Here is a 26,889-nt window from a genome sequence, read left to right on the forward strand (position 1 = left end):
TATAGGGGGCAGTATTATAGTAGTTATATTCTTGTATATAGGAGCAGTATTATAGTAGTTATATTCTTGTATATAGTGGCAGTATTATAGTAGTTATATTCTTGTATATAGGAGCAGTATGATAGTAGTTATATTCTTGTATATAGGGGGCAGTATTATAGTAATTATATTCTTGTATATAGGGGCAGTATTATAGTAGTTATATTCTTGTATATAGGGGCAGTATTATAGTAGTTATATTCCTGTATATAGGAGCGGTATTAAAGTAGTTGTATTCTTGTATATAGGGGGCAGTATTATAGTAGTTATATTCTTGTACATAGCGGGGCAGTATTATAGTAGTTATATTCTTGTATATAAGGGGCAGTATTATAGTAGTTATATTCTTGTATATAGGGGCAGTATTATAGTAGTTATATTCTTGTATATAGGGGCAGTATTATAGTAGTTATATTCTTGTATATAGGGGCAGTATTATAGTAGTTATATTCTTGTATATAGGGGCAGTATTATAGTAGTTATATTCTTGTATATAGGGGGCAGTATTATAGTAGTTATATTCTTGTGTATAGGGGCAGTATTATAGTAGTTATATTCTTGTATATAGGGGGCAGTATTATAGTAGTTATATTCTTGTATATAGGAGCAGTATTATAGTAGTTATATTCTTGTATATAGGGGCAGTGTTATAGTAGTTATATTCTTGTATATAGGGGGCAGTATTATAGTAGCTCTTTTCTTGTATATAGGGGGCAGTATTATAGTAGTTATATTCTTGTATATAGGAGCAGTATTATAGTAGTTATATTCTTTATATAGGAGCAGTATTATAGTAGTTATATTCTTGTATATAGGAGCAGTATTATAGTAGTTATATTATTGTATATAGGGAGCAGTATTATAGTAGTTATATTCTTGTATATAGGGGGCAGTATTATAGTAGTTATATTCTTGTATATAGGAGCAGTATTATAGTAGTTATATTCTTGTATATAGGGGGCAGTATTATAGTAGTTATATTCTTGTACATAGGGGCAGTATTATAGTAGTTATATTCTTGTATATAGGGGCAGTATTATAGTAGTTATATTCTTGTATATAGGAGGCAGTATTATAGTAGTTACATTCTTGTATATAGGAGCAGTATTATAGTAGTTATATTCTTGTATATAGGGGCAGTATTATAGTAGTTATATTCTTGTATATAGGAGGCAATATTATAGTAGTTATATTCTTGTATATAGGGGTCAGTATTATAGTAGTGATATTCTTGTATATAGGGGCAGTATTATAGTAGTTATATTCTTGTATATAGGAGGCAATATTATAGTAGTTATATTCTTGTATATAGGGGGCAGTATTATAGTAGTTATATTCTTGTATATAGGGGCAGTATTATAGTAGTTATATTCTTGTATATAGGAGGCAATATTATAGTAGTTATATTCTTGTATATAGGGGTCAGTATTATAGTAGTGATATTCTTGTATATAGGGGGCAGTATTATAGTAGTTATATTCTTGTACATAGGAGGCAGTATTATAGTAGTTATATTCTTGTATATAGGGGGCAGTATTATTGTAGTTATATTCTTGGGTATCATGATCATATATAAAGACTATCTACATATAGTCTCTAATACTAGGCTTTAAATTTCCTATTAGAACATGTGTAGGATGCAAAATATGTCGGTCTTCACCATCCTTTAAAATAATGGGATCGTAACTAAAACGGGAGAAGTATGTTTAGTAATTATTATTAGGAATTTTGTTTATCTGAAATTCCGATTAAACTTATCTTCTCTCACATCGGTCCCTACGGCCAGTCTTACACACCCTCATATATCCAAAGAGCGGAAATAAAGGGTTATGACTGAACTGCTGACAAGATGCCAGAGAAGATCAAGGTGAAGACAAGGACCTGCAGCCATTCACATCCATGGCACTTTCCCGCATTGTTTTGGGGTAGATGGCCTTGATGGTTGTACCTGCCTCCTCTATGATTGACCTCCACCGGCTGCCGCCATGCAGCAAATGTCAAGGAGGCAGAGGGCAAGAGACAGAAATCCAGTCACGGGTGAAGGACTGCAGCCGGCCCGGAGCAGTAGTGATAGCCCTGCTGTAACATGCCCGGCTCGTGACATGGGGAGGCAGCTAAGCGTTTCTGTGCCCCCAGGCCTGTGTGTGATGGGCGGCTCCATAAGTACATCAGGGAGATTTAAACACCATTCCCATGAGTCACATCTTACTCAGCGGTGACAGATCTTTGCCACAGGCAGCTCAGGACACTTCACTTAACCTGCTGCATGCCGGAAAGGCGAAAAATACCTGCGCAAGGAGCCTCCGAGACGCCCCGCAGCAGCCAAACAGTTAAACGGATGGGGTCCCCTTGAGCGTTCACCAGTAGAGATGACTGGGCTTTGATGCAATGGGTCAGGCAGGACATAAAAAGGATGTTTCTCTGCTGATGAATCCCTAATCACGTCTTTGATTTATTGAGATGAGTCCATTGATTCCCGGGAGCCAGCTCCATCAATGGGGAAATTAATCTTTCATTACATGGAAAGACAAATCAGGAACAAAAGGGAGATGTAATCACCTCAATGAGATAAAGGACAAGGGAAGCTCTTGACTTAGGAGACAAGACGCCTCCCAGCGACGTAAGAATGGGAAAGAAGCTGCGTCCCGGGCTGAAGACTCCACTTATACTAAAACCAATCCCTACCTGCATATCCTATAAGGGGTTAACCACGAAAACCAATCACTACGTGTATATCCTTTTAATGGTTAACCCCATATAGGAATCACTACCTGTATATCCTATAAGGGGTTAACCACTAAAACCAATCACTACCTGCATATCCTATAAGGGGTTAACCACTAAAACCAATCACTACCTGGATATCCTATAAGGGGTTAACCACTAAAAGGAATCACTGCCTGTATATCCTATAAGGGGTTAACCACTAAAACCAATCACTACCTGCAAATCCTATAAGGGGTTAACCACTAAAACAAATCACTACCTGTATATCAAGGGGTTAACCACTAAACCAATCACTACCTGTATATCCTATAAATGGTCCCTCTTTAAAAAGAACTACTTGATTATCCTGTAGCGTTTACCTATTAAAAAGGAGACAATACTTGTATATTCTTTAAAAATGTTCCCATCAAAAGCAATAACCAGCGATAAATGCTACAGCCGTTACCCAGAAAATAGGAACCACTACCTGTAAATCCCTTCAGGGTTTATCCACTAAACTGAAATCACCGCCTCCATATTCTACAGGCGTACCCACTGAAAGGAAGCACGGCCATATATCCTATAGGGTTTGTATAGATTCAGTAAATAGGGCCAGCACAGCATTTATAGGGCTCCCACGTCCTAAAACTCTACAGAGGGGAGCAGCATTTGGCCACATGTGGGACAGGACACAAATACAGATCTCAGCGGTCAATGACGACAAGCAATAACTCATTGTATAGGACCTCCGAAAATTTACATTGGTCGCAATATGGCGTCCAGGATGCAAAATCTCAGCCCTTCTCACCAACAGAAAAATAACATAAACAGCAGGCTATAGTAATGAAGATTATTTATAGCGTTCATAAAGAGGGGGCTCCATAACAAAAGTCAAAATGCCCCCACCCCATTATGGTGTTGGGTTTTGCGCCTTAGGTCAATGGGCATGGTGTTTGTTTCTTCCTCCAGACCCCTTTCAGGAGATTTTTGGTTGGTTCATATACATATGAATAGTGACTTCAGGGACTTCTCCTGTGGCACTACCTACAGAGGGACTGTGTGTGGCGCTCTACCTACAGGGGGACTGCGTGTGGCACTGGCTACAGGGGGACTGCGTGTGGCACTGGCTACAGGGGGACTGCGTGTGGCACTGGCTACAGGGGGACTGCGTGTGGCACTGGCTACAGGGGGACTGCGTGTGGCACTGGCTACAGGGGGACTGCGTGTGGCACTGGCTACAGGGGGACTGCGTGTGGCACTGGCTACAGGGGGACTGCGTGTGGCACTAGCTACAGGGGGACTGCGTGTGGCACTAGCTACAGGGGGACTGCGTGTGGCACTAGCTACAGGGGGACTGCGTGTGGCACTAGCTACAGGGGGACTGCGTGTGGCACTAGCTACAGGGGGACTGCGTGTGGCACTAGCTACAGGGGGACTGCGTGTGGCACTAGCTACAGGGGGACTGCGTGTGGCACTAGCTACAGGGGGACTGCGTGTGGCACTAGCTACAGGGGGACTGCGTGTGGCACTAGCTACAGGGGGACTGCGTGGCACTAGCTACAGGGGGACTGCGTGGCACTAGCTACAGGGGGACTGCGTGGCACTAGCTACAGGGGGACTGCGTGGCACTAGCTACAGGGGGACTGCGTGGCACTAGCTACAGGGGGACTGCGTGGCACTAGCTACAGGGGGACTGCGTGGCACTAGCTACAGGGGGACTGCGTGGCACTAGCTACAGGGGGACTGCGTGGCACTAGCTACAGGGGGACTGCGTGGCACTAGCTACAGGGGGACTGCGTGGCACTAGCTACAGGGGGACTGCGTGGCACTAGCTACAGGGGGGCTGTGTGTGGCACTATCTACAGGGGGGCTGTGTGTGGCACTATCTACAGGGGGGCTGTGTGTGGCACTATCTACAGGGGGGCTGTGTGTGGCACTATCTACAGGGGGGCTGTGTGTGGCACTATCTACAGGGGGGCTGTGTGTGGCACTATCTACAGGGGGGCTGTGTGTGGCACTATCTACAGGGGGGCTGTGTGTGGCACTATCTACAGGGGGGCTGTGTGTGGCACTATCTACAGGGGGGCTGTGTGTGGCACTATCTACAGGGGGGCTGTGTGTGGCACTATCTACAGGGGGGCTGTGTGTGGCACTATCTACAGGGGGGCTGTGTGTGGCACTATCTACAGGGGGGCTGTGTGTGGCACTATCTACAGGGGGGCTGTGTGTGGCACTATCTACAGGGGGGCTGTGTGTGGCGCTATCTACAGGGGGGCTGTGTGTGGCGCTATCTACAGGGGGGCTGTGTGTGGCGCTATCTACAGGGGGGCTGTGTGTGGCGCTATCTACAGGGGGGATGTGTGTGGCACTATCTACAGGGGGGATGTGTGTGGCATTATCTAGAGAGGGAAGTGTGTCAAAAAAATGACAAATGAAATTCATCCGTAAAAAAAGAAAACGTGGCCCGAAACGGAAATGGAACGAATGCAAAACGGCAGAGAAAAACGGACCAAAACGTTAGTTTTTATCGGCCGACACTCGGGCCATGTCGTGTGAATAGAGCCTAACAATGCAGTTCCCCTGTAGAGGAGAGTCCTATATATGGCTCCTATCGTTTGCAGACCTATGTGTCTCCATGGTTACATACTACAAGCAAACCCCGTATAGTCTGATCCTGCAGTCATACTCCCTTCCATCTGTCCCCAACATACATTTGGTAGGTTAGTAAAAAGTAGGGGATTGCATATATTTATATCTCTTGCCCTTTGGTTGAACAGTCCCCCCTCCCTCCCCCCGCATGCACTCAGCTAAAAACTTTTGACAGTAGAGAATAGATGTGGGAAGCATGGTCGGTTACACAGAACCCCACGCAGAGATGTGCAGACATTGTGTCTGAGGACGGGAACTGCCGTGTAGTACATCCCCCCCCCCCCCCCACGCTGATACGCACAATGGGGCTATAACTCATAGACGAAGCAGCGTCATTCACCCACACACTAGCGAGCACGCTCATCACCATGACTGGATGTTATACCTGCCCGCTCAGGTACTTCATGTGATGTATTACACTGCTGAGAATGCACAGACCCGGCCAATAGCGGTAACGTAACTCCTCCTGGAATTTTTACGAGGACAATCCACATAGAGTAAAATACTATTATATCTAAAAAGTGATATAAACAGCCGAACTGGCTAACCAGAATATCAGAGGGGCTTCCCACGAGGACCCGGCACAAAAATGAACTCCAAGATCCAGCGGAAGACACACCCCATAAGGAGGCGACTTTGGAGTCAATGCCCCCAGGGTCGATTACTTATGGGACGACCGTAGTTTTCATCCATTCATTTCTATAGGTCACGGACACCTTTCCGTACATTTACAGATGCGTGTCCGGGCCATATGATCTGCAAAACATAGAACGTGTCCTATTCTTGTCCGCAATTGCAGCACGGACTCGCCCATAGATATGAGCGCTTCCACAATTGCGGACGGCGACAGATGTGTATCCGTAGCGGTCGGATCTGTATTTGCAGACAGTAAAAACCCTTCCGGTCATGTACATGTGCTGTATAAACGGAGGGTCTGCCCTCAGAATCTTCTCTTCTGGGGGACTAAGGAACCCGTCAGACACTGGATATTAATCCAAAAAGTAAAAAAAAAAATTAACCTCACCTGTAATTCAGCTTTGATTCATCCAAATGTGAACTCTTACCTGTGCTCCTGAGTCTTTCAGCTGTAGGTGCTGCAGACTTCTCCTGTTGTCAGTTTCTGGGACAGGAAGTAGCTGTCTGACAGGGAACATTGTCCGCCATGTTGGGTCTCATGGAGCTCAATTCTTTGTCACTCAGAGGTTCATCATTTTGTCAGCTCCTGCCGTCAGTCATAGCATATTCCATTTCATCACCCTTCCGGAGGTTGTATCTCTGCATGTAAATTGTGAAATAGAGTCTGGATCAGTGACCAAATGTTAAAGGGGTTATCCGGTGACATAAAATTGATGGGCTATCCTCAGTAAAGGCTATCAATATCGGATCATTAATCGGGGGGTGCAGAGATGGGCCTCACTGCACCCCGCCGATCAGCTGTTTAAAGGGGCTGCGGGGCTACGGTGATTGCTGCTTCCCCTTCATCTCTTACGCAACTAGATACGGCACGACGACGTCACATTCATAGCGGCTGTGCACAGTATTACAGCTTTCTCTCATTCAAGTGAATGGAGGAAGCTCGAATACTGTTCACAGCCGCTATGAGTGTGACGGCGCTGTGCAGTACGGAGCTGTGTGAGATTAGAAGGATCCGGATTCTAAACCAGGAAGTGCAATGGTGACATCAGTAAAGGAGGAAGTAGCCAACTTCCCCTCCTACCTGACTTTCCATAAAAATCAATACAGATGACAGCCTGAGACAAAAATACATTGACAGAAAGCTACAAAAATAACAAATAGTTTTGATAGTTTTTTAGAAAAAAAAAAAAAGGTTAATCATTGTTAGATGAAAAGTTCTGCAACTGTCTTTGTGAAAATACTTTCTAATAATTTTCAAGATCTCTGCTTGTTTTCAGTGAGTGGAAACAAGCTTGTTTACATTCAGAGGCTTGAAACCTGTCCTGACCGCATACTTCTCACAGATGAGGGTATGCTACAGTTGCATCTAGCCTAAGCAACCCATTCCCAGTTTTCCTTAAAAAAAAAAAAATAACCAACTAACGCAAACCATGACCGAACCAGGCCTAATATTACTAATGGACGACTGTTATACAGTCAACTTCTGTACACATGAAACGTCATCCAATATAGGTTTATATGCACCTGTGATGATAATAATAATATAAGGATAAAAGGCTGATAAAAACCTACAGATGTAGCAGAGCTAAGCTTGTTACTGTAGTAGAGCTGTGCATCTATAGCAAGGATGCGGGATGAGGGACAAGAAATCCTGAATTAGTGGTAAATCATTCATATTTTCTGATTTAAAGGGACATGCCATGACTTCTGTATGTACCTAGAGCACTAGCGCTACCTAGTGGCCGCTCCTGTTACTGCAAGCCCCATATTTCCGTTTCTCCTATTATACACCCACAAATGACCTTATAGGAGAGCAAATTCTTCCGAGGGCCAAAAAAGTGTAACTGTTGGAGGAAATCCCAAGATAAATGTTACAAATTGATAACCAGGATTTGTTTCAGATGACTTTGCCTTAAAGCTCCGCGCAGCCTGAAATGATCAAGACGGTCACAGCCCCCGGGTGAAAGGGTTAAAGATGTCCGATTACCACAGCAAAATCTTATTAAAATTCCTTGCATGGGGTTCCGAGGATAAGTGTATTTTCTATTTGTCTTAAACAATTATGTTGGCAATTTCATTTCACCCGCAGCCGGAGCAGCGGAGCGCGGCCTCTGGAAATAATAAGCAAAATGAGAGGGTTATTTTTAATATAACAATGGCTCGCCTGTCTGCCGGAGCCAGGAATTCTGCCTTATCAATCACCTGCGCATATTACTTCTGCAGGGACAGGTTCTGGAGAAGAATGCCGGGGTGCAGAGGGGACCCATAAATCAAACCCCTAAAATATCATTAATTAAAGCGACGGACGGCAAAAGCTCAAAAAAACTCATGAATTTGTAATGCTCGGGTCGCCGAGATATCCATTGTATGACCGCTGGGCCGTTAATACTGTAGGGTCATGAAAAGGTTAATGTCATAGCAAAGACGCATGTGTTCGGACACCCCAAAGACGTCCAGTAGTTGCACCCCTGAACTATATCTGGGTGTTTAAGAATATAAATAAATTCTGCCCTTTCCACTTCTAAACATACAGGGCTGGCGTCAGCACCGGGGAAGGCCCACGGCATTCAGGGGGGCACACTAACACCCTCTCAGTTAGAGGGTGCACAAATGAAAGCCCCATGTGCACGACCGTAATTCTGATCCGCAATTACGGATCCGTAATGGCGGATCAAAATACGGATCCATTCATTTCTATGTCCCAAGGACACCTTCCTGAATATTTACGTGTAAGTGTCTGTCGTAGAAATGACCCGAAAAACATAGGAAATGTCCTATTTTTTTAGTTTGAGGACCGTGCGCCTATACTTTATAATGAGAGCACGGCCTAGAAATGCGGGTGGGAGTTCGTGGCTCTCCGTTCCCGTAATCACGGACTGTGCACCCGGCTTACCAGACCTTACTTCTCATACAGAAAATGAATCAGCAGAAAAAGGAAAGGCATCAATGGGATTAGATAGATAGATATGAGATAGATAGATAGATAGATAGATAGATAGATAGATAGATAGATAGATAGATAGATAGATAGATAGATAGATAGATAGATAGATAGATAGATAGATAGATAGATAGATAGATATTACAGAATATTAAAGACTCCTATGAGTGAATACCTACAATATGTTTCCCTGGAGTTTCCCTTTAAACATGTTCCCGTCTTCCGTTACTGAACATAATGATTTGATACAATTCTTTAGATTGGTAATTGCTTTAATATTCAGTTCGTCACAAAGAATCAATTCCACTGAAGCGATAAAAGATTCAATATAAATATTAGGATAAATCCTCCGAATCTCCAATCTGGTGACTGCAGGTTTATAGGGTCACGGAGGAGAACGCAGGGAACGTACAGACGAGGACGCTGATGGATCCAGTCAAGGACGTTCTCATGTGAATAAACGGAGATTCCAGCAAATACATGTAGATGAAACGAAGGAAACCAGGACTGGGAGAGAAGTGACATACTGGGAGTCCTGGACCTCCAACATTTATCACTATGAAGTTTTTAAGTCCATAATTCTGTGCTGAATAATTTCATCATTTATCTTTACACCGTCCGGAGCTTTGTTTTACTGGTACAGAGCTCCAAATCCCCTGCATAGACATTGAGCTACATATTCACAACATAAACATTTATGGCAGATCCATGGGATATGCCATATATGTCGGACAGATGTGGCTACCAGCTCACTCTGAATTTACTGCTATCTCCGAAGACGGACTCTCAGCTCACTGAAGAATCAGGTGACAGCTGCCCATAGAAGTCTATGGAGAGGGGAGGGGCAGGAGCAGAGTTTGAAAGAGGCAGAGAGACGCTGCTGCAGCTCCCTGGTAAGTGTTATATCTCACCAAAGTGCTGGATTCACAGCTACACTGCTGATTACTGCTGTAAGATCTCCTTCATGCTTCTGCTGCTTCTCACCCCAGTGCTGGATTTATAGCTGTATTGCTGTATAATCTCCTCCATGTTGCTGCAGCTTCTAATAAATTTTATATCCCATCCTAGTGTTACATTCACAGCTACACTGCTCAATACTGCATGCTGCTTAGGCCTTATTTATACGAACGTGTTTCACGTCCGTGATACGCGCGTGAAAATCACATCGCGCACCCATTGAAGTCAATGGGTGCGTGAAAATCACACGCAGCACACGGACGCACTTCCGTGTGCTGCGCGTGATTCGCGCAACAGTTGTTCAAGAAATAAAGGGAAAAATAAAACCACCTCCTCCATTTCAGTTTCTAAACATCAAAACCGTGTGTCATAAGGATACCATATGCGCGAAAATCACGCTGCCACGCACCAAACACTGATGACACACGGAACTGCAACGCGCAAAAAACGCAGCATTTTTTGCATGTGCAAAACAAACACGTTCGTGTAAATAAGGCCTTATAGTAAGTGTTATATCTCCCCACAGTGCTGGATTCTCAGCTACACGGCTCATTACTGCTGTATAATCTCCTCTGGTTCTGCAGCTTCTATATGTGGGAAAGATAAAGATAGTGCTGTGTATGGGAGACATGATAGCAGTTCGGGTCCTTTAATAAGTCCTATATACCCCAAAATAGTACCAATAAATATGACATCTTGCCCTGCAAAAAAACAAGTCATCACACCGCTCCATCAACGGAAAAATAAAAAAAGTTATGGGTCTTAGAATAACAAATCGTTTTTTTTCTTTGTAAAAGTAGCACATTATAAAAAAAACTATATAAATTCTATTTCGCCATAATCGTATGGACCCGCAGAATAAAGTTAACAAGTGTTTTTTATACCGCACGGTGAACACCGTAAAAACGAAACCCAAAAAACAATTTTGTTTTTTTTTTCCAATTTAACTCCAATAATATATATTTTTTTAGTTTTACAGTATATTATATATCATACATTACACCGTGCCATTTAGAACTACAACTCGTCCTGCTAAAATACAAGCCCTCATACGGCTATGTCAACGAAAAAAAAAAAAAAAAAAAAAAAAAGTTATGGCGCTGGGAATGAAAAAAACAAAAAACGGACTATGGCACCAGGGGGTTAATCAGGTCCCGATAAGAATTAACAGACTAGGAGCGATTCCGTTCACATATTAGTAATATAGTCCCATGGGGACAAGTCAGGGGTCAACCATTTCTATGTAACAATTCGAGAATTCCTAATTTCCCGTATCCTCATATGTAACATAGACACGGACTGCGGTCCCGGACTTAATGTGTTAAAAATCCCACAGTCCTTCCAGTGGGGATGGATTTTCCAGGCTTCCAGGTCCCAGCATCTCTTATCTTAGTGACTAAACAGCTGCACTGGCCTGGTGCCCCTCCAACCCCCTCCCGCCGTCTCCCACCTGCAGCTGCAGCGCTAGAGGTAAAGCCCCTGGTGAAGGAGATGGTAGCAGGTCCCCGATAACACGCAGGCGGAACAACAAGCCTTTGTTCATGCAGGGCCATCCTAAAACGTAAAAATAACCAGACAGAAAGGAAAGACATGATCATCGCTGCCTGAAAATACAAATTGACTTTATCTTTACCCATAAAAAAAATATAAAAAATTTAAATTGAAACTTTTTTTTTTCCGATAATATTGTCCTGATTTTAGAATTCATGTTCCCCCCACTTCTTCATACAGACATCAGATCATACCAATCCTGCTGCACCAAGAGCCCCCTCCCCACTGTCTATAACAGACGACAAGGAAGGTGTAACCCCTCCCCTTTAGTTAAGCCCCGCCTCTCACTCAGTCTCTGCTGACACAGAATAAAAGGAGATTACAAAGAAATGGCCTTTTGATTTCCTGATCTTACATTCGGTCTTGCTGACTGATAATTACTGTAGGGGATTTATAATATTTTTTTTTCACATTTATTTAGGTTGTGTCCCTTTAAGAAACGGGAAATAATGTCCCTCACCAGGAGCCCCACAATTAAATGCCTGGAACAGCAAAGATAACGCTATAAGAAAAACGTCTTTCGCTGTGGCCGACCCGGCTTGTCCATGTATTGTATAGCTGACCAAATGTCGGCAAATAATACTTCAATTACAAGTCATTTTCCCCAAACTATTGTTCACATGTTCTACCAGGTTAGGCCGGTTAATTACTGGATGGGGCAACTGGACTTCTCTTTCTACATTGGAGACCAAGCAAGGCCAAAATCCATCCCTTCTGACATTTACATGTTACCTGGAAGAATTGTTGGTTTAACAAAAGTCTTGTCTATCTATCTATCTATCTCATATCTATCTATCTATCTATCTATCTCATATCTATCTATCTATCTATCTATCTATCTATCTCATATCTATCTATCTATCTATCTATCTATCTCATATCTATCTATCTATCTATCTATCTCATATCTATCTCATATCTATCTATCTCATATCTATCTATCTCATATCTATCTATCTATCTATCTCATATCTATCTATCTATCTCATATCTATCTATCTATCTCATATCTATCTATCTATCTCATATCCAATTCAATTCAATTCAATTCAATTCAAAGAAGCTTTATTGGCAGGACCAAATACATATTAGCATTGCCAAAGCAAGTAAGAAGTAAGGGAATGAGGGATAGGGACTGAGGGCTTGGGGATAGGGACACATCTAGGGTCGGGGTTATACAAGTCCATGGCATATCATGTCTCTCTCAGTTTATGGCATGCAGTGACATATTGTGCCGCTGTGCCCACTGTGGTTTCCTCTTCACCCAGCAGGATGTAGAGTTTCTCTTGCTCTTCCATGGAGCTGAAGTCCGGTAAGAGATCAGAGAGTCTCCTGAAGTGAGTGTCCCTCACTGCTGAGTATTTGGAGCAGTGTAGCAGGAAGTGGGTCTCATCCTCCACGGCCTCCTGGTCGCACTGTTGGCACAGTCGGCTCTCCCTGGGCTTGTAGTTCTGTCTGTGGCGCCCGGATTCGATGAGCAGGTTGTGGGCGCTCAGTCTGTAGCGGCTCAGGATCTGTCTGTCTCTGGGGTTTGGCAGTTTCTCCAGATATGGCGCCAGTTTATATTCCCGCTGTAGACTCTGGTATATTGTCAGTTTCTGGGATGTCTTTATGTCGTTCCTCCAGTCACTGATATATTCCTCTTGGCCTTTGTTTATTGTCTTCTTGATTTCGGCTTTTGTGAGGCCGCGCTCTCATATCTATCTATCTATCTATCTATCTATCTATCTATCTCATATCTATCTATCTATCTCATATCTATCTATCTATCTATCTATCTCATATCTATCTATCTATCTCATATCTATCTATCTATCTCATATCTATCTATCTATCTCATATCTATCTATCTATCTATCTATCTATCTATCTCATATCTATCTATCTCATATCTATCTATCTCATATCTATCTCATATCTATCTATCTCATATCTATCTATCTCATATCTATCTATCTCATATCTATCTCATATCTATCTATCTATCTCATATCTATCTATCTATCTCATATCTATCTATCTCATATCTATCTATCTCATATCTATCTATCTCATATCTATCTATCTCATATCTATCTATCTCATATCTATCTATCTATCTATCTATCTCATATCTATCTATCTATCTCATATCTATCTATCTATCTATCTATCTATCTCATATCTATCTATCTATCTATCTATCTATCTCATATCTATCTATCTCATATCTATCTATCTATCTATCTCTCATATCTATCTATCTCATATCTATCTATCTCATATCTATCTATCTCATATCTATCTATCTATCTCATATCTATCTATCTCATATCTATCTATCTATCTCATATCTATCTATCTATCTATCTATCTATCTATCTATCTCATATCTATCTATCTATCTATCTCATATCTATCTATCTATCTATCTATCTATCTCATATCTATCTATCTATCTCATATCTATCTATCTATCTCATATCTATCTATCTATCTATCTATCTACCTACCTGTCTATCCATCTATCTATCTCATATCTATCTATCTATCTCATATCTATCTATCTATCTATCTATCTATCTCTCATATCTATCTATCTAGCTATCTCATATCTATCTCATATCTATCTATCTATCTATCTATCCCATATCTATCTATCCCATATCTATCTATCCCATATCTATCTCATACAGGGGCGTAACTAGGAAAGATTGGGCCCCATAGCAAACTTTTGACTGGGGCCCTCCCTCCCCTGGGTATCTACCCTTGTAGATAGTGCCTTTTTTACAGCCCCCCCTGTAGAGAACGCCATACAGCCCCCTCTGTAGAGAACGCCATACAGACCCCCCCTCTAGATAACGCCATACAGCCCCCTGTAGGTAACGCCATACAGCCCCCCCTGTAGGTAACGCCATACAGCCCCCCTGTAGGTAACGCCATACAGCCCCCTCTGTAGATAACGCCATACAGCCCCCACTGTAGATAACGCCATACAGACCCCCCCTCTAGATAACGCCATACAACCCCCTTTGTAGATATCTACAGGGGGGGCTGTATAGCGTTATCTACAGGGGGGGCTGTATAGCGTTACCTACAGGGGGGCTGTATAGCGTTACCTACAGGGGGGGCTGTATAGCGTTACCTACAGGGGGGGCTGTATAGCGTTACCTACAGGGGGGGCTGTATAGCGTTACCTACAGGGGGGGCTGTATAGCGTTACCTACAGGGGGGGCTGTATAGCGTTACCTACAGGGGGGGCTGTATAGCGTTACCTACAGGGGGGGCTGTATAGCGTTACCTACAGGGGGGGCTGTATAGCGTTACCTACAGGGGGGGCTGTATAGCGTTACCTACAGGGGGGCTGTATAGCGTTACCTACAGGGGGGGCTGTATAGCGTTACCTACAGGGGGGCTGTATAGCGTTACCTACAGGGGGGGCTGTATAGCGTTACCTACAGGGGGGGCTGTATAGCGTTACCTACAGGGGGGGCTGTATAGCGTTACCTACAGGGGGGGCTGTATAGCGTTACCTACAGGGGGGGCTGTATAGCGTTACCTACAGGGGGGCTGTGTGATCGCTGGCAGCGATAGGGAGAACGGGGGACTGAAAGTCCCTGAACTTCTCCATGACAAACCTCTGACGTCCGGCGTCTGCGCAGCTCAATAACAATGAAAGGAGCGCTGGTCACGCATGCGCACAAGCACGACCGGCGCTCCATTCATTTCTACGGAGCTGCCGACACAGACCCCGGAAGTCTGAGGTTTGTGATGGAGAACTTCAGGGGACTTTCAGTCCCCCGTTCTCCCTATCGCTGCCAGCGATCACACATGTATCCCCTGTCCTGTGGATATCCTGTGGAGAGGGGATACATGTCCTGTGGAGAGGGGATGATTGTCCTGTGGAGAGGGGGATACGTGTCCTGTGGAGAGGGGGATACGTGTCCTGTGGAGAGGGGGATACGTGTCCTGTGGAGATCCTGTGGAGAGGGGATACATGTCTTTTGTTTAATGGCAGAGCGGGGAGATACCTCCCTGCTCTGCCGTAGTGTTCAGTGGCGTCGCGCTGTAGCAGCCATAGCAGCTGCTAGTGGAGCCTCCGGCCATGGTGGGGGCCCGTGCCGGTGGGCCCCGTAGCAGCCGCTACGGCGGTAGTTACACCACTGATCTCATATCTATCTCTCTCATATCTTCTATTTATCCATCTATCTATCTCTCTCATATCTATCTCCTTGATTTATAAAACCATTTACCACCTGCGCGCGGCTCATCTGCAGAAAGTTAGTGCAATGCCGCCCCCTTGTGTAGTTTTAGTGAAGTAACTGTATATACCAACCGGAAATAAACAAACACACATCTGAGTGTGGAGATTTAGGACATGAACCACACATTGCAGGACTTAGGCTCTGTTCACACTATGTGATTTTTTTATTTTTTTTTCCAAAACTCATGCCTATAAAACAGGATACAACAGGGTTGTAAAATAAACAGGATCCATCTGGATTCTGTTCTTCAACAGAACGTAAAAAGGAGTGTGGGTGATATTTGTGTCCTAGTTGCATCCGGTATTAAAGGTAAAGTTGACCAAAAGATAAAATAGTACCAAGATGATGCAAAAACGTGATGTGAACAGAGCCTTACAACTAGTAATAATACCGAGCTCCTCCGTGAGATATAAGGCCAGGAGATGATTAGAATTTCTCAGATTTTTGGATATTTTTAACTTGTTTGATATCTCAGGGCTTCTTTTATCTACTATAGTTTTACACTAAACCGATGTCTCAGTCCAACCTCAAGTCTGGTTCAGACGGGACGGACTCGAGTGCAGAATTACAGCAAAATCTGCGTCAGAAAAATCCTGTGACGTCTGAACGTAGCCAAAGGGTATGTTCACACGGCCTATTTTCAGCCGTTTATCGTGCCATAAACTCCCCGAAAAACGGCTGAAAATACAGAAGCTGAACGTCTCCAAACACCTGCCCATTGATTTCAATGGGAAAAACGGCGTTCCTTTCCCACAGGGGGGTTTTTAAGTGGCCCTTTTTTAAAAACGGCGCGTAAAAAAAGAAGTGCATGTCACTTCTTGAGCCTTTTTCATTGGCTCAATAGCAAAACTGCTCCAAAAACGGCCATAAAAAAACGCATCAAAAAAACGCTTGATGCATAAAAAACGTCTGTTTTCCCCTGAAAAGTTCCGTATTTTACGGGCGTGTTTTGCTTAGCGTGTGAACATGTCTTATCTTGTGGCTGCGACATCAGCAGGATCTGACAGCAGACAAGCAGCTTATGCTGACAGCTGAAAATGAAGCACACAGTGGTGGCGCACCCTGCTGGTTATGTTCGGAACTGCAAGATGCAAAAGTGTAGGGTAAGTGTAAGAAAAATCATTGCATGTTGCAAAGCTATACAACTTTCCAGCACTTTATTTTTGGATGCCATTTGGAAAATGAAAGTAGCCATCTGTGTTAAATCCCCCAACATTTTCAAGATCTTAACTTGCGGTCAGTAAATGGAAGAATTCATTCTTCACATCTTACGCCTTTATATTGACACGAACGTTGAATACCTCGTGTGACGGCTGTTAAAACAACGGACGTCACACGGACCTTCGCAATTTAATGGGGCCATTCAGACATGGTGTTTTTCACGCAGCGTGTGTCCGTTGCGTGAAACTCACTGCATGTCCTATACTTGTGAGTTTTTTGCGCATCACGCACCCATTGAAGTCAATGGGTGCGTGAAAATCACGGAGAGCACATGCACGCGCTTCTGTGTGCTGTCCGTGATTCACGCACAAGTTCATAAGAAATGGATAAAAAAAAAAAATGTGTTCATAAACAGACATCAAAAACTGATGCCACATGGAACTGCAACACAAGACGTGTCCGTTTTTTCCGCGGAGCAAAATGGAAACGCTCATGTGAATCAGGCCTACGACTCATGCACACTGCCGTACTATGGCACCCTAAGGATGATTATAAAGAAAACCCCGTCCTGATCATATGGAAGGCTTTACGCATTCGTTTTTTTTAGATGTAAATAAAGTTTTCTGTTCACCGACAGCAAGCGCAGCTCTTGAAAATGGTGTAGACACACAAAGGGGTTGATTTATGAAGTCTAGCGCTTTATACTTAAGTCTTCATATAAAGATCGCTGGAGTAAGATGCGCCAAAGAACTTCGATCCTCTTATTGGATTAGGTTTCTGGCCGTTCTTACGCCCAAAAAACAAATTTACACCATAGATTTCGGATAAAATCGACACGTTTCCGGCGTAAAATATAGTTAATTTGTCGGCCAGATACAGGCCACGTCCCTTTTACTTAGCCCTGCTCATTTTTGGGAAGTGTGACGCGTGCGTCGTAAATGCCACAAGACGCAATTGCTTGCGAAAATTACGACTTTTGCAGTAATTTATGGCAGAGAACAGTCGTAGAACGTATAATAAATCCCCCTCAAAGTGTAATAGGAAGTGCCGGACATTACATGAGGAATAAAGTAGAAGTGGTGGCAGGGAATAGAATATGGCGGGTGGGATTTGGCGATTGCTTGTTTTTCTTCTGCGGCTTAGTATTGTAGCACATGAATGTAGTCAGAGCGGCGCTGCGGCTGTGTAAGACATGTGTAACACAGCCATTGCCCCGCTCATGACAAGTGTGCGCGCGCGGCCAGCGTGAGGTGATGCGGCCGCTGCCGCACTAATGAGCTGTATCCTCTATCCGTCAGATCAGCGGAACTGACGGGTTCAGTTTTAGCGGGTGCTGGGTGTTTACGACGCGCAGGATCGAGCAGTTACAGATCACATCTAAGTTCATACAGGACACAAAGCAGCTGCGTCTCAAAAAGTAAAAATTATTTTAATAAAAAGTATTTAGTAAGTTGCTCCAGACACCCTGATAGACATTTTTATAAAAAAGAAAAAACAAAAACACTATTTCAAAAGGTGTAGATAGTCCCTGAGCAGAGAGGGAGCTTCAAGATGATATTCTACAGGACCTTGACTTTTTAAATACTGGTTGAGTATGATTCCTCAGGGCGTATTTAGATGAGAAGCGTTTGTCTCATTTTTTAAGGTATATATATATATGTATGTATGTGTGTGTGTGTATATATATATATACACTACCGTTCAAAAGTTTGGGGTCACCCAGACAATTTTGTGCTTTCCATGAAAACTCACACTTATATTTATCAAATGAGTTGCAAAATGACTAGAAAATATAGTCAAGACATTGACAAGGTTAGAAATAATAATTTTCTCCTTCAGACTTTGCTTTGGTTGCTCCATTTGCAGCAATTCCAGCATTGCAGACCTTTGGCATTCTAGCTGTTAATTTGCTGAGGTAATCGGGAGACATTTCCCCCCATGCTTCCAGAAGCCCCTCCCACAAGTTGGATTGGCTTGATGGGCACTTCTTGCGTACCATACGGTCAAGCTCCTCCCACAACAGCTCTATGGGGTTGAGATCTGGTGACTGCGCTGGCCACTCCATTACAGATAGAATACCAGCTGCCGGCTTCTTCCCTAAATAGTTCTTGCATCATTTGGAGGTGTGCTTTGGGTCATTGTCCTGTTGTAGGATGAAATTGGCTCCAATCAAGCGCTGTCCACAGGGTATGGCATGGCGTTGCGGAGTGATAGCCTTCCTTATTCACAATCCCTTTTACCTTGTACAAATCTCCCACTTTACCCCAGACCATCACATGACCGCCACCATGCTTGACAGATGGCGTCAGGCACTCTTCCAGCATCTTTTCAGTTGTTCTGCGTCTCACAAATGTTCTTCTGTGTGATCCAAACACCTCAAAACTTCCATTCGTCTGTCCATAACACTTTTTTCCAATCTTCCTCTGTCCAATGTCTGAGCTTTTGCACATATTAATCTTTTCCTTTTATTAGCCAGTCTCAGATATGGCTTTTTCTTTGCCACTCTGCCCTGAGGGCCAGCATCCCGGAGTCGCCTCTTCACTGTAGACGTTGACACTGGCGTTTTGCGGGTACTATTTAATGAAGCTGCCAGTTGAGGACCTGTGAGGCGTCTATTCCTCAAACTAGAGACTCTAATGTTCTTGTCTTGTTGCTCAGTTGTGCAGCGGGGCCTCCCACTTCTCTTTCTACTCTGGTTAGAGCCTGTTTGTGCTGTCCTCTGAAGAGAGTAGTACACACCGTTGTAGGAAATCTTCAGTTTCCTGCCAATTTCTCGCATGGAATAGCCTTCATTTCTAAGAACAAGAATAGACTGTCGAGTTTCACATGAAAGCTCTCTTTTTATAGCCATTTTGAGAGTTTAATCGAACCCACAAATGTAATGCTCCAGACTCTCAACTAGCTCAAAGGAAGGTCAGTTTTATAGCTCCTCTAAACAGCAAAACTGTTTACAGCTGTGCTAACATAATTGCACAAGGGTTTTCAAGTGTTTTCTAATCATCCATTAGCCTTCTAACACAGTTAGCAAACACAATGTACCATTAGAACACTGGAGTGATGGTTGCTGGAAATGGGCCTCTATACACCTATGTAGATATTGCATTAAAAACCAGACGTTTGCAGCTAGAATAGTCATTTACCACATTAACAATGTATAGAGTGTATTTCTGATTAATTTAATGTTATCTTCATTGAAAAAAACTCTGCTTTTCTTGCAAAAATAAGGAAATTTCTAAGTGACCCTAAACTTTGAACTGTAGTGTATATATATATATGTATATATAGAAGGTAGGAAATAGCAACACTTCAAAAGTAACTTAGGCCTTATTTACACGAGCGTGTTAAACGTCTGTGTGACGGCCGTTGTTTCAACGGACCCTGTAAGGGTCCGTGAGAAAATAGGACATGTCCGTTCTTTTCACGCATCCCTCCATAGACTCTCATCTATGGGGATGGGTGACATCGCGTCACGCAGAGCATAGATGCACCTCGGACCTCAAAAACTGCAGTTTTTCACGTCCGAGATGCGCAACGCTCATGTGAATCTTAGTGTGATATTTGAACTTGACCTTGATCCACGGACCACCAGATACACATATACGGACAAAAAAATCACAGCACTTCCAGTAGCAGCTTAAAGTACAAAAAGTGGTTTATTCATCCATATAAATGCCTGAAACGAAGCATTCACATGGATGAATAAACCACTACGATTTTTTTTTACTATGTGTGTGTGTGTATGTATATATATATATATATATATATGTATATACACACACACAAACACACACGCACGCACTCTTATTGGTTATTAGTAGCTGATGGAACCAATGTCTATATGTCATTACCACGGGAGGAAATATAGAGGCTCCTCCGCCGTAAGTTAAACCTACTGCACTACAGCACTGTGGTTGCTGCCACCTTTGGCTCCTTCCCAATACACTGCCCCTCCCCAACAAAGGATAAGATAGTTTCTATTCATGACCAGCTGCAACCTGCATATAGCAATATAGTGATGCAATGGCAAAACCACCAAGGGTGACCCTGTGGTTTACATTTGGCCATGTGGGCTGAAGATTTGGAAGACGGACACTTAAGGATTTGAATATAAAAGAGATCGCTGATCCCTAATGACACAGAATACAATGTAAATTCCCCAATTCTCAGGAACTATTCACATTCTTTGCATGAATGTCGGTTATGCAGCTACAAATACTTTTGATATATAAATAGGCAGCAATACAAGAAAACTCACTACATGCAGCGTCCATAATAACTAAGAGCAAGAAGAAGCTGAGAGGGAGAACTCGCTCCAAATTCTGCAAAGAACAAGCTGTTCTGCCAAGACGCCAGGTCATTAAATCAGGACGTGTGGAGCAGGCGCAGTCCTGTGATGTGATGTGTCCTTAGCCTCATCCCCACAGGAAGATCTCCACAGGGTGAATCTATTGTCCCTCCACAATAGTACTGACAGCAAGACAAAACCAAACATGTCACACACATCTAACCCAAGCAGAAACGGAAATGAATGTTATATGATAATGGCACTAGGTTTTACAAAATATCTTTAATTTTATTCTGCATGTTCCTCCCATCATGCAACAGCACAATAATATAAGAACTAATATACTGCCCCCTATATACACGAATATAACTACTATAATACTGCTCCCTATATATACAAGAATATAACTACTATAATACTGCTCCTATATACAAGAATATAACCACTATAATACTGCTCCTATATACAAGAATATAACTACTATAATACTGCCCCCTATATACAAGAATATAACTACTATAATACTGCCCTCTATATACAAGAATATAACTACTATAATACTGCCCCCTATATACAAGAATATAACTACTATAATACTGCCCCCTATATACAAGAATATAACTACTATAATACTGCCCCCTATATACAAGAATATAACTATTATAATACTGCTCCCTATATACAAGAATATAACTACTATACTACTGCTCCCTATATATACAAGAATATAACTACTATAATACTACCCCCTATATACAAGAATATAACTACTATAATACTGCCCCTATATACAAGAATATAACTACTATAATACTGCTTCTATATACAAGTATATAACTACTATAATACTGCCCTTATATACAAGAATATAACTACTATAATACTACCCCCTATGTACAAGAATATAACTACTATAATACTGCTCCTATATACAAGAATATAACTACTATACTACTGCTCCTATATACAAGAATATAACTACTATAATACTGCCCCCTATACACAAGAATATAACTACTATAATACTGCCTCTATATACAAGAATATAACTACTATAATACTGCCCCCTATATACAAGAATATAACTACTATAATACTGCCCCTATGTACAAGAATATAACTACTATAATACTGCTCCCTATATACAAGAATATAACTACTATAATACTGCTCCTATATACAAGAATATAACTACTATAATACTGCCCCCTATATACAAGAATATAACTACTATAATACTGCTCCCTATATACAAGAATATAACTACTATAATACTGCCCCTATATACAAGAATATAACTACTATAATACTGCCCCCTATATACAAGAATATAATTACTATTATACTGCCCCTATATACAAGAATATAACTACTATAATACTGCTCCTATATACAAGAATATAACTACTATAATACTGCTCCCTATATACAAGAATATAACTACTATAATACTGCCCCCTATATACAAGAATATAACTACTATAATACTGCCCCTATATACAAGAATATAACTACTATAATACTGCCCCTATATACAAGAATATAACTACTATAATACTGCTGCTATATACAGGAATATAACTACTATAATACTGCTGCTATATACAGGAATATAACTACTATAATACTGCCCCCTATATACAAGAATATAACTACTATAATACTGCCCCTGTATACAAGAATATAACTACTAGAATACTGCCCCTATATACAAGAATATAACTACTATAATACTGCCCCCTATATACAAGAATATAACTACTATAATACTGCCCCTATATACAAGAATATAACTACTATAATACTGCCCCCTATATACAAGAATATAACTACTATAATACTGCCCCCTATATACAAGAATATAACTACTATAATACTGCCTCCTATATACAAGAATATAACTACTATAATACTGCCCCTTATATACAAGAATATAACTACTATAATACTGCCCCCTATATACAAGAATATGACTACTATAATATTGTCCCCTATATACAAGAATATAACTACTATAATACTGCCCCCTATGTACAAGAATATAACTACTATAATACTGCTCCTATATACAAGAATATAACTACTATAATACTGCCCCTATATACAAGAATATAACTATTATTATACTGCCCCCTATATACAAGAATATGACTACTATAATATTGTCCCCTATATACAAGAATATAACTACTATAATACTGCCCCTATATACAAGAATATAACTATTATTATACTGCCCCTATATACAAGAATATAACTACTATACTACTGCCCCTATATACAAGAATATAACTACTATAATACTGCCCCCTATATACAAGAATATAACTACTATAATACTGCCCCCTATATACAAGAATATAACTACTATAATACTGCTCCCTATATACAAGAATATAACTACTATAATACTGCTCCTATATACAAGAATATAACTACTATAATACTGCCCCTATATACAAGAATATAACTACTATACTACTGCCCCTATATACAAGAATATAACTACTATAATACTGCTCCTATATACAAGAATATAACTACTATAATACTGCCCCCTATATACAAGAATATAACTACTATAATACTGCCCCCTATATACAAGAATATAACTACTATAATACTGCTCCCTATATACAAGAATATAACTACTATAATACTGCTCCTATATACAAGAATATAACTACTATAATACTGCCCCCTATATACAAGAATATAACTACTATAATACTGCTCCCTATATACAAGAATATAACTACTATAATACTGCTCCTATATACAAGAATATAACTACTATAATACTGCTCCCTATATACAGGAATATAACTACTATAATACTGCCTCCTATATACAAGAATATAACTACTATAATACTGCTCCTATATACAAGAATATAACTACTATAATACTGCTCCCTATATACAAGAATATAACTACTATAATACTGCCCCCTATATACAAGAATATAACTACTATAATACTGCTCCTATATACAAGAATATAACTACTATAATACTGCTCCTATATACAAGAATATAACTACTATAATACTGCCCCTATATACAAGAATATAACTACTATAATACTGCACCCTATATACAAGAACATAACTACTATAATACTGCTCCATATATACAAGAATATAACTACTATAATACTGCCCCCTATATACAAGAATATAACTACTATAATACTGTTCCTATATACAAGAATATAACTACTGTAATATTAGGTGCCGATCATTTAAACTAATGGCCAACCATGTAATACATGGATGAGTCAGGATCGCTAGAGTATAAGTCGTTCATTATTAGTTGTTGGCTTTCCACCATGGCATATATATGGGGGTCCCGTGCCATGACTCTATATGCCCTAATAGAGTATATGAAACGTTGGCGTCTTCATGAGATGCCTCTTAAAAAGGTTTTCCCAAATGTTACAATCTATGTTCTACGCATATGACGATAAGATAACGATGACGATAAGAGCCCGGCTCCCTGCAGTGTGCTCAGTCCGAGAAATACTGCCGAAATACGTTCCGTATATCACGGACTGAACTCGCTCGTGTGAATCCGGCCTTAATGTGAGCACTACGGCCCCTTCACTGTGCAGATCTCCAGGCATCCCAGAGGTCGTATCTTTACATACATTGATGGCCTATCCTATGGATAGGCTGTCATTATTTGGCCTTATTTACACGAACGTGTGCGTTTGGCGCGCGTTGCAGTTCCGTGTGTCATCAGTGTTGGCTGCGTGATTTTCGCACATATGCCATCCTTATGACACGCGGTTTTGATGTTTAGAAAAAGAAATTAAGGAAGTGCTTTTATTTTTTCCTTCATTTCTTGCTCTGTGGCGCGAATCACGCGTGACACATTGAAGTGCTTCCGTGTTCTGCGCGTGATTTTCACGCACCCATTGACTTCAATGGGAGCGTGATGCGCGAAAAACGCCCAAGTATGGCTGCATGAAAATCACGGACTGTCTGAACGGCCCCATTGACTAACATAGGTCTGTGCGGATGTTAAACACGTTCGTGTAAATAAGGCCTTAAGGAGAGGGTGCCCCTTTACGTAGTTCAGTTTTTAAGGCCTCGTGCACACGACCGTAGCCATGTGCACGGCCGTGATTTCGCGGGCAAATCGCGGGCTGTGCACATGGCCGCGGCCATTATTTTCAATGAGCCCGGACTGCAGAACACGGCCGTAATAAGACATGTCCGTTATTTCTGCGGTCCGGGCTCCTGGGCCATGCACGGACAGTGGAAACCACACTCGTGTGTATGGCCCCATAGGAGTGAATGGGGCTGCAATTCTCCCGTGGATTTTCGGGGGAATTTCGGCCGCAAAAGCACGTTCATGTGTATGGGGCCTTACTATTAAAGGGTTATTTCCATCTCGGACATTCTCCACAGAATATGACATAAATGTCTGACAGGTGCAGATCTCAGATCCGGATAACGGGGGTCCCCCAACCCTTGTACCACCTATTGAGGCGCCCACCGGCTGCCACGTCCAGGCGGATAAATGTAGAGGTGGCCACGGCTGTTTCCGTAACTCCCAGAGAAGTGAATAGAGACGGCTGCGAACATGCGCGGTCCCCCCTCCATTCATTCTCCACCTGGATGTGGCTCCTTTCTCTGCCAGACCCCTGTTCTCCTGATATGTGAGGGTCCCAAAGGAGGGACCGCAACTACCCGACTCAACTTTGGTTCATCTTGGTTCAGGAAACACTGGCTGCCCATTCCTCTAGATGAAGGACAGTCTCGTCACACCTCCCTATAACAGGGGTACGTCCTCTTTCAGGCCTTGGTTTTGCCCTCCGGCCTACCCAAATGTTGGGGGGGAGGCTTCTATCACTCCACCCACTAATCCAAACGATGTCTATCATGGGGATGCCCCAGGCAACTTTCACCCAACTACAGAGGCTCCTGCCCTTCACCCGCGGTCCCACGGAATCACACTGGCTTTAAGGCCCCCCTCATGTGCCCCGTGGCACCACACAGCACTTGCAGCACACTGGCACTTCAACTGGCGCAGCAAAGTAAAACCTAGCAAAATGGCGTCCAGTTCAAATTGTCATTTACAGCAGCCACCAGCGCCTGAACCAACATACGAAAAAAAATCATACAAGCTGTTAGGCTGAGTTCACACGGGGCGGATACGTAATAACACGCAGCGTATCCGCACTGTGCGCCGCAGGGAATTCCGGACGAAAAAGTGCACCAAGCTGTAGTGCAATTTTTCGCTCGGAATGTCCGTTGCGGAAAACTGCAGCACTTACCGGCCTGCTAGCCTCCCATGTGACGGCCGCTACAGCCTGTGATTGGAGGAACACAGACTTCTGGGTAAGTATAGATTTTTTTTATTTTTCTGAATTGCGGTGGGATCGTTGCGATCCCGCCGCTAAAAAAACAACAACTTCTATTTGTTGACGGTTTTTCCTCCCATTGAATTCAATCGGAAAAACTCGCAACAAATAAGCAGCGATTACGCAAATACAATTGACAAGCTGCGGAATAAAATCAAGCAACGCAGGTCAATTTCTGAGCGCAAGGGGTCGTGAAAATCACGGACCGCACATGGACGCACATCCGTGTGCTGCGCGGGGTTCACGCAACAGTTGCTAAAGAAATGATGAGAAAAAGAAAACCACCTCCTTCATTTTATTTTGCTGACGTAAATGAAGCGTGACATACGCGCGTAAAAAACGCTGACAAG

This window comes from Rhinoderma darwinii, chromosome 6, assembly GCF_050947455.1.
Source record: "Rhinoderma darwinii isolate aRhiDar2 chromosome 6, aRhiDar2.hap1, whole genome shotgun sequence".
Lineage (NCBI taxonomy): Eukaryota > Metazoa > Chordata > Amphibia > Anura > Rhinodermatidae > Rhinoderma > Rhinoderma darwinii.